Genomic DNA, 9,852 nt, shown 5'->3' with positions numbered 1-9,852 from the left:
ATCAAGATCATTATTATTGCTATTATTATTGTTGTGGGTCAGGTAATTTTGTCCAATTTTGATAAGGAATATGAACAAGACTCCTGGTTTTTCAGATGCATTTGTTTTGTTTGAAGGAAAAATCTATAGCATTTGTTGTTTCTCTACATAGCAGACATGACTGTTAGGTATTTTATTTCTCTTCTCTCTTTTTTTCCCTCAGACGAAAACTTAGCAAAGTCAGCATCTGTGAACTGTGTTTCAGTCTTTGAAGGGCCTTCAGGACTAGGCACCCTAAGAAAAAAGAAGAAATCCTGCAGTTTAGGCTTATTATAAAATTCCTTAATCTCTGTGCCATTCTCCCTTCCTGACCCCAGAGAAAGGGAGCTTTTTATTATTTCTCCTGGTTAATGGGAATACAGCTAACTTTCAAAAGGACTTCCAACCCCATATTAATCCCTAATAATTTTAGGAAGCTGATTGTGACAACTGTGTTGGATGTCAAGTCCTTTTGCAGTCCACAGGGAGTGGTGTCAGCCAGGGAGATCCAGGCCAGCATCGGGCTGAGCATCTCGTCAGCTTGCAGCCCACCCCAGACTCAGCCACACATTGATAAAATCAGAGCCACCACATGGCTGGTTTTGGATGGGGTGTTTAAGAGAAACTGCAATATACTATGGAGCTAAGAAGCTCTGCTGGACTCCAGAGGAGTCATGTTTGCATATGGACTTAATTTGATTTTGAGATGATGCCAGGAATCTTTTCTGTATCCCAGCAAGAGTCTCAATTACAGATTTTACAGAGTCTCTCCCTTGTCAAGTCCATGCCACCATCTACAGAAAGGGGTCAACTTTTTAGCTGGATTCTCAAGAGAGCCTTGCTCCAGACCTGGTTGAAGTTCTTCCTCTGAACCAGGGAATACCCAAGTCTAGTACCCTGTGCCTTTGAAAGCGCTCTGGTGGGTTAGTCTGCTGCAGGCCTTGCAGGTGGAAGAAAGGCACAATCTTATGCCAATGCAAAGCAGGAAAAAGCCCCCAAAAATTCTTGTTCTAAACCTTAGATTAATTTTAATTTTACTTTTGTATTGTTAAACAAAGAAAGGACATTTTTCGGACAGCACCATGATTACTTTGCAAGTTTTCTCTCCTAGTGTTTTTTGTTCAGGTCCTCAGTCTTCAGTTGTATTATGAAAACTCAGTTTCATAACAAAAAAATGGGAAAGGATGAACCTGCTATTGAGAAGATGAGAAGACCCCAGGGATTTAGCTTCAGGCACAGTAAGAAATAGATACTAGAAAAGCTGTGAAATGTACCCAATTAGCTGGTCTGTAAGAAATGTTCTTCTCTTGCCTTTTAACGGAGAAGCAATTGCATCTGTGGCAAGAGATCTATTTCCTCTTAATGCAGGTGTGGCTTTTAAATTCTCCTCCCATGATTCATGTCCTTTCACCTAGGCTTCCAGGTAGCATTACTGGAGAAGACTTTATATATCCTGTAAGCTAAAAAAAAAAAAAAAAAAAAAAAGAAATGCCTTCATTCTTTTAAATGCTATTTACAGAAAAAGCTAGATAGATTGTTACTACAGCTGTTTTAGCTTTATGCTTGTTTAGCTTTATGCTTGTTTAGGAGAATATGGAGACTGTAGAGTGAAATAACAATGGGAAGGAGTTTTGTTCCATGCAAGGTAATGGTATAGGAATTTGGAGAAGTTAGGGCTGAGATATAGAGTGGAAAAGTGAAGAAGTTCCATAGTAGGGAAGAAGGTGGTAAATAGACATTTGGAGGTGGTAGTCAATGTAAAAATGCCTTGTTACATGGTAAGACTTCATACTTTCAAAAATCTTTAAATCTTTTCATGAAACTTTATCAAAAAGCCTTGAAGCTTAAGGGAGAGGAGAAGATCCTAGAAGCACTAAAAATTATTTCAAGAACTATAAGAGTAGAAAATAAATTACATCTTTCAAATAGAATAATTCTAGAATGTCTTCCTGAGTGCAAATATATTTTTAAATTAAATCTACGTTCATAGACTTCTAGCCATTTTCTTGCAAATGCAAAGATGAGCCTCAACCCAGCTTCTATTGCATCTTTAACTCCCCAAAGCTTTTGTGACTTGTTAATTACCTTAGCATCTTTGCATGAATTTGAAATATAGTACTTAATGAGCAGATCATATGAGCAGCTGCATTTTATTTAAGGCTCGTGGTCACAGATCAGATCTTAATTATGTTCCTATATGAAAGAACAAGCTACAGACAAGGTTATGTTTAACTAGCTTCTGTCGAGAAAGAAAATGGGGATGGGGTGGGGAGTCTGCAGTCTTTTTTAATGGAACTTCAGGTGATGTTACTCTTTTTGTTATTGTTTTCAGAATATGTGTATGTTTTCCTAAGGTCCGAGATCCTGGAGTCAGGTGAGAATACATACATTTTAAAATTTTATTTTCTTGAGTATAGAATGTAGATCCTGCTAGGGTTGAATTGGCAAGTGAAGCTCCTGCTTGCTGTGAAAGGTCTCTGACTTATTCTTATTACACTTCTAAAATGAAAGTTCAATCTTAATTGGTTTATAGGAGTTTGATAAAATACATAGGAGCGCTTTGGATATAAGCAGCATGTGTTGAATGGTTGTAATCAGGTTGTTTATCAGCAACAGTTTAGCTGCTGAAATACTAATTGTTCAGCACCCTTCACTAATCAATGACTTATTGCTCTTTGTTTTCTGTTAATTGAAGATGTATGGGTTTTTTGGTAACTTTTTAAAGCTGATGTTTAGAAATAAAAACTGTGAGAGGATTGGATCAGGAAAGGAGTGAAGAATGGATGAGTGAAAATCAGTTGGCAGATGATCTTTCCCACCTCCAGGGAATCTGTGATCTGTATGAAAGTCTCTGACTCTTAACTACAGAATAACAATTAAATTTCACTGAATAAAACCAAACTAACTAAAAATGAAATACTCTCCCTTACAAACCCTAATGTTCCTTGGGCGTTTTGTAGTTGTCGTTCATGTCAAGTGACAGACAATGTGACTTTAAACAGAGGATGTAACTGTGAATGCTGTTTATCACTGCAGATAGACTTTTTTTTCACCTCCTCTGTTTTAATTTTGTGCTTTCTGTTCATATTTTATGTTTTTAGGACAAAAGTTCCTTATGGTACCTATGGGCAGCACCCACATACAGGGAATATACTGAGACTGAAACTTGAAGGTGCATTAGGTCTCATGGCAACTTTTTTTGTTAATTTAGAAAAATCTTTCCTTCCCCCACTCACAAATGCACCTTTCCTTATTCTCTGCATTTCTGTGAGGCTGATCACAGCTGTTCTCTTTAAACTGTGAGACCTTTGCCAGATTTCTTCAGCTGAGGATCTGGCTGCTTTTCTCTCAGTGTCTTTGTCCAGGGAAGACACCTTTATGCTCTCTCTGTGAGGTGGGAGGTGTTGTTGAAACCAGCTCTCAGTGGTGCAATGTCAAATTCTTAAAATGTCGGATTTATTTGTGCATGTGATGGTGTAATTTGGCTTCCTGCTGTGCAAATGAGAGGATTAATTTCCATAATATAGAAATTAACAGTGCAGTTGATATTTCTCCATCTCTCAGCACAAATTAGCAGCTGTGGGTGGCAGCAGCCAGTTTAGCTTCCTTTTTGTCTTCGCTCCAAATGGCCGTTGACGAAGAGACTTGCCCCAATTAAATAACACTGGATGCCAAATTGGCATTATCTCCTCCTGTTCCATTTTCCTCCTTGTTTGTCTGGTTTTGAGGTTTCAAGTGTTTCCTATAAGTCATGGCTCTGACTGCCCTTTCTTGAGCAAGAAGTTGGGATGGGGCAGAGTTGCTCCATCCAAGCTGTGAACCTAGTGCCAAAGCAGATGTGAACAGTCCCCTCTGCAAACTTTGCTGTGGACACAATATTTCTGCTCTGAGGAACAAGGCAAACAATTGGGCACAGTCACATTTTAAGCCACCCCGAAAAACTATTGCAAAACCCATCTGTTAGAGCCCTTGCAATTCTTCTGGTGGATTTACAGGCAATTCAACAATGTAATGGACTTAGCTGAAGACATATCAAACACATTGAGCCCCCACAGGCTGTGAGGTAAAATCATCTTGTTACCAGGCACCAGGTCCTAGAATCACAGCTGGAAACTCTTGAGCCAGTCTACTGATGAGTTTTTTTAGAAAAGCCTGAAATCTTGGCTATAAGCTTTTAGATATCAATAGCTTTGTACCTAGGGTTGGGCAATGAATATATAGTTCAATTTGGAACTTCAAACACAGCAGGAGAGCTGTGGAAAGAAGGGAGTCCTGCTCTGGTTCCTTTTTGTTCCTTCAGCCAGATCTGCTGCGGAATTTCACTCAACTGAGAAACTCTGAAAGTTTCTGCTGAAGTTAACTGTAGTGACTGGCACAGGTGTGTTTACTCACATAAAGCAAACTACAGGATCAGGACCATGTTTTTTAAACTGGCAAAGGTACATAAATGGGTCATAGAAGCTTGTATGTGACGATAATTCTTCAAGGATATGGATAATCAATAATGCGTTTTTAGAACATAAGGGTGTCTTAGGACAACACTGGGGTGAATTTGTGTTTCTCCACTGAGTTAAAAAGATTTTTTTTCTCGGAAGTTTCATGAAGCGCAAGAAAGGTCTGAATTTGGCTTTTTATCTCTTAACTGTTTCATAAAACATCATAGGCTTTGCATTATGTCTGCGTATAAGTAATCAAACTCAAAAGAGGGGTGAGAATTAAAATGCTAACACAAGTCAGTGTCACATATCCTGATAGTGAAACCAGCTAGGATTCAGTCCTGTTTGATGAAATAATAACTGAATGTGCTAGATTAAAGAAAATGACCTTATGGTTCTCTTCCTTGGTTAAGCATATTGAAGATAATGTAAAAATAAAAAAGACAGTGCAATTTCAAGCTCAAGTCTGATATAGAATAACACAGTTATGGGCAAGCTCATGTTGATCTGTCATACTGTTTGTCTTTTCCAATTAAGAGTTAAACAAGGTGTTATAAACTTGATAAGAGAAGGAAGACAAAATTTCTTAGGGAAGATAAAGATCCCAGCCCCTTCTTACTTCATAACTCAGTGGAGGGGAGAATGTGGACCCTCATGATTTTGCAGATGCTCTCTTACTCCAAATTGTGACTCCCAGTTTCCATCTGTCCTCTGCAGTGTTAAAAATCTGTACAAGTGCAGCTGGATACAGTTGTCCCACAAGCTTCTCCCTCCTGTAATTAAAAAAAAAAAAAAGTGTGGGTGTTGTTTTTGTTGGTTTGTTTTAAATCTGAGAGAAATGTATTCTCACAGTATGCATAGTTCACTAGTGCAACTCACTGCTTCAGTGACATTAATTAATGCCAAGTAAAAGAATAGGTGATTGCTTTTAAAAATATGATTGAAAAAATCCATATCGTATAATAACTACCCCATAGTTGTTAGTAAGTTTCTGGACTTTCTGCGATTTTGTAAGTAGGAAGATACTTACCAGTAGCAGTTGAGATATTAAGCTATCATTTAACAGTATATTCAAAATCACAGTCATTTGCAGAGCTATTTGTTACTAATTGCTAACAATACCATATTCAATACAATTTCTAATGCTGATGAGTGACACTGCCCACTTGGGACTGGGAGTTCCATGTATCCTCCTGCTGGGCTCACTGAAGTGTGGGAGCAAAGAATGGCAGTGCAAGGATGAGTGTAGAAACAATAATACTATATGCTCTATATGTGTAGGTTTTTCCATATCTAGCAATAGGACATGTCTCTCTCCCCATCCAGGTATATCAAGTACTTACTTTATCGCTGAATGCTTTCCATATATATATATACCTGATATTACTGAAGGACATAGTGAATTTAGTTCTTCTGACTGACTTTTAAAAGTAAACAAACATTTGGAATAATCTGTTAACTACAGAAGATGTCATTCTTATGCTTGATATAATGATATTTCATGCAATTTCTGTATTTTTATGAACTCATTCAGGACTTGATTCAGGGAATAAAAAAAAAAAAGTGCTTACATCTGCCTTAATGTATGTGTATGATATTTCTACAGTAATGTCTCCAGGAGCTGCGAGCTTCAACACTGTCACTATGCTCAGGATTGCTATTACCAAACACTTTACCATATGGTGATTCTTCATGGATAGAACTTGTGGAATGATTCAGAAATACTTTTGTGAATGAAAGGGACACATTTATTATTGAGTGGGGTCATATGATTCATTGGACAGTACATGGGCACCTGCCAACTTTTTGGTGAAAATTTTTTGATTTGAGACATTAAGTTTTTCAAACTGTCATGCTGAAGCTGTGATATCTGTTAATGATTTTTAAAAATCTATTTGTTTAAATGCATGGATCATCTGCTGAACTATCTTGAGCCAATATATAGCTGTGTAGTCTAAACTGTCAGATCAGTCTTCCTGTGCCATTGGTGGAGGGAAGGAATCAGAGTCAGTCCATCCTAAGACATGTCTCTGATGTGAATTGGTCTCTAGAGGATCCTATCTCTTGTCACTGATTGTGAACCATTAAATTGCAATGCTTTCTCTAGACAGCTAAGCTTAACTGAGACAAATCCGCTGGTGAAGGAGCAGAAGTACTAACAAGTGGCTTTGATAGGGCAAAAATGAGGATTGGTATTCAAAAGTAAAGCATATTGGTTACAAAGAACCTATTGCAGGAAAATAGTACATCAGACTAAGGTGGCAGCACTTCTGAATGAGGAGTTACTGAACCCAGAATGTCCTATACCCCAAAGTCAGCTTATAAATAATATACTGAGTAACTATATGTGTATACCCATGGCTGTGCCCATTCAGAGTCCTGCAGAGTGATGACTGTGTGCACTGTCACTCTGTGTTAGTGTCTGATCATGACTTTGTGTGGTAACAGGGAAATGCTGCATGTAGCTTGGAAACAGTATAACCACATTAGCGAATGAGCCAAGGCGTTGCTGCTGTATAAATATTAATGATTCAGTTTCTCTGCACAGCTCTGTATTGCAAAGCGCTGTTCTATCTACTCTGACTTCTGGGCCAGTTGGGATGAAGCATGTGCTGTCTTTTCCTTTCTGATCCAACTGTGTTATTAAGAAAATAATTTTCTGAAAGAACTGTTTCAACTTGTTTTGTTTTCCTTTGGCTTCTTCACAGCAGTGTAGACATTGTTCTAAGAGGCACACATTGGCTGCACTTCCATCTGCTTCAGGGGTGGTAGTCACTTGCAGCACCATCAACAGTATTAGAAGAAAAAACAGGATGCTCATCCATTCTAGACACTTGTGCTTTGTGTCTCTATTATGTACTTGAAAAGAAAAAAATATGGGGAAAAAAAAGAGGCATTTTTATCTACTTGGTTTAAGCTAGGTGTTCATCTTTGTGACTAGATTTTGCTCATGTTCTAACATTTTGGTATAGATGCAAGACAAGGTGGGGATCTCCTCTACACCTGTTTGTGTTGAGATGTGCAGACAGTCCTTGACATAAAAGAAAATACAGTTGAGACAAATACAGAATTGGTTTTACCATCTGAGGAACAGGACTGGCAGCTATAACACAAGATTACATGGACTTGTTGGTGGCTCAATAAGAAAATCAACCAGCATTTACCTACCACCCCCACCTTCCCCAACAAATACACTACATTAGAAATATTTCTAGAGATCCTACAGAAAGTCAGACAAATTTGTTTGGTTGTTGGCTTTTTGGTTGTGGGTGTGTTTTTCTTTTTTTCTTCTTTCTCCTTTTTTTTTTTTTTTGGCTTTTTGTTTGTTTGTTTTTCTGCTCTTAAAGGAAGGTTTTCTACAGAACTTCATCACGTCCTGATTGAGCTCAGCTACCTGTGCAGATTCAATCAACCACCTTTGGTGATAAAGAGAAAAGAGAAAAGAAACCTGAATCTGCTGAAATAGAACATCCCTTCCTCCTCCTTATGTATATTTGTTTCTTCCTCCCCATACTGCCAGCTTTAGACTTCCCTAGCCAGTTAGTGTTCAAGCTCCCTGTATTTATGTGAAGCGCCTGCTTGTGCCTGTATAGCATTCAGATATCCCAGAGTATTCCTCTGCTGCTTTGTTACAAGTAAGCAGTGACATGGCACAGGTCTTAAGATTGTTTTGCGAAGTGTTGCTCTGTTTTCTGGAGGGCAGGGTGGACTTTCAAACAGACTCTGTTATACGACTTGTCCCTGCACTTGACATGGTATGAACAAACAGCCCTCCGAGGCAATACACCTTATTCCAGGGCATAGTCTTTCACTTCATTAAGGTAAATCTAGAGCAACACAACTGGATTTTCCACTCATGTGGCCGCAGAGTTGAGCAGAACCTCCTTCTGTTACTTTATCAATTTAGTGGCTAACACGCACACCTGAAGTCCTGCTCTTTTCTTTTTCCAATGCACAGAATGTTAGGGATTGGAAGGGACCTTGAAAGGTCATCTAGTCCAATCCCTCTGCTGGAGCAGGAACACCCAGATGAGATTACACAGGAGTGTGTCCAGGCAGGTTTTGAATGTCTCCAGAGAAGGAGACTCCACAACCTCCCTGGGCAGCCTGTTCCAGTGTTCTGTCACCCCCACTGTGAAAAAGTTTCTTCTCATATTTAAGTGGAACCTCCTGTGTTTCAGTTTGTACTCATTGCCCCTTGTCTTATCATTGGTTGTCACTGAGAAGAGCCTGGCTCCATCCTCATGACACTCACCCTTTACGTATTTATAAATGTTAATAAGGTTACCCCTCAGTCTCCTCCAAGCTAAAGAGACCCAGCTCCCTCAGTCTTTCCTCGTAATGGAGATGCTCCACTCCCTTAATCATCTTGTTGCCCTGCGCTGGACCCTCTCCAGCAGTTCCCTGTCCTTCTTGAACTGAGGGGCCCAGAACTGGACACAATATTCCAGATGTGGTCTCACCAGGGCAGAGGAGAGGAGAAGGAGAACTTCTCTCGACCTACTAACAACCCCCCTTCTAATACACCCCAGGATGCCATTGGCCTTCCTGGCCACAAGGGCACAGTGCTGGCTCGTGTTCATCCTGCTGTCCACCAGGACCCCCAGGTCCCTTTCACAATACTGTCATATTTGCACTAAGGTAAATCTTTAGCAGTCAGTAGGAACAGATTTCTCATTTTTGAAACGGATGGCCCTGGTAGGTGTCCTGATCTTGTGCTGCACAAAGACAGCACGGAAAAGGTGAGTGAGACTCCAGTTAGCAGGTAAAACCAGATGTTGTTTAGCTCATATCTCAGTAGGCATAGAGTATTCATCCAGTGATCTTTTACTGTGAGGATTTAAGTTTTCAGTTCTATGCCAATGCTCTCTGAAGTATCATCTAATTAGTAAAAGGTGTTTGAGATTCTTTTTTCCAATGTCAGATAATTTTCATACTCAAAGTCTTCTGCTGATGTTTTATGCAAGTCAGTAAGAGTTTTGATAATGTTTCATGATTTTTTTTTTTCTTCCCCATAGAAGCAAGTTAAAAAAACACCCCTATCTAAACTGAAGGAAATCCTTGTTTTAATTATTTTGTTTTTACTTTTACTGTATTTATTTTATGACGACAGAGTTGAGATTTTTCATATATTATATCAAGGGTTGTTATAATTGCTGTTAAGAGTATGACAGTATCGCTTGCCAATAGGCTGAGAAATCTCACTAGCAGAACCTGTAGGAAATGAAGTCTCAAATACATGTATGTCAGTGTGCCCACACAAACAATTTTTGGCCTCTTCTGATTAAAGCTAGAAACTTTAACAATATACTGCAGAGAGTAAGATCTGTCTTTTTCAAATTGTTTGCCTTGAGAGGATCTGCGCGGGTTTTAGAAAACTTTTACATTAAGGATGTGG

General features: G+C 39.0%; 1 long non-coding RNA gene across 1 annotated transcript in view; it reads left to right on the top strand.

Annotated features, from left to right (window-relative positions):
* Positions 1-1,488: 1,488 nt before the first annotated feature.
* LOC135580012 (uncharacterized) overlaps positions 1,489-9,852 on the top strand; it is a 68,804-nt gene continuing 60,440 nt past the window's right edge. The window contains exons 1-2 of the long non-coding RNA XR_010474011.1: positions 1,489-1,796; positions 2,351-2,392. This is a non-coding gene — a long non-coding RNA (uncharacterized LOC135580012). The remainder of the gene's footprint in view (positions 1,797-2,350; positions 2,393-9,852) is intronic.

Source organism: Columba livia, chromosome 7 (genome assembly GCF_036013475.1).
Source record: "Columba livia isolate bColLiv1 breed racing homer chromosome 7, bColLiv1.pat.W.v2, whole genome shotgun sequence".
Lineage (NCBI taxonomy): Eukaryota > Metazoa > Chordata > Aves > Columbiformes > Columbidae > Columba > Columba livia.
The sequence above is the reverse complement of the archived record's forward strand: the minus strand, read 5'-3'. Positions and strand labels throughout refer to the sequence as shown.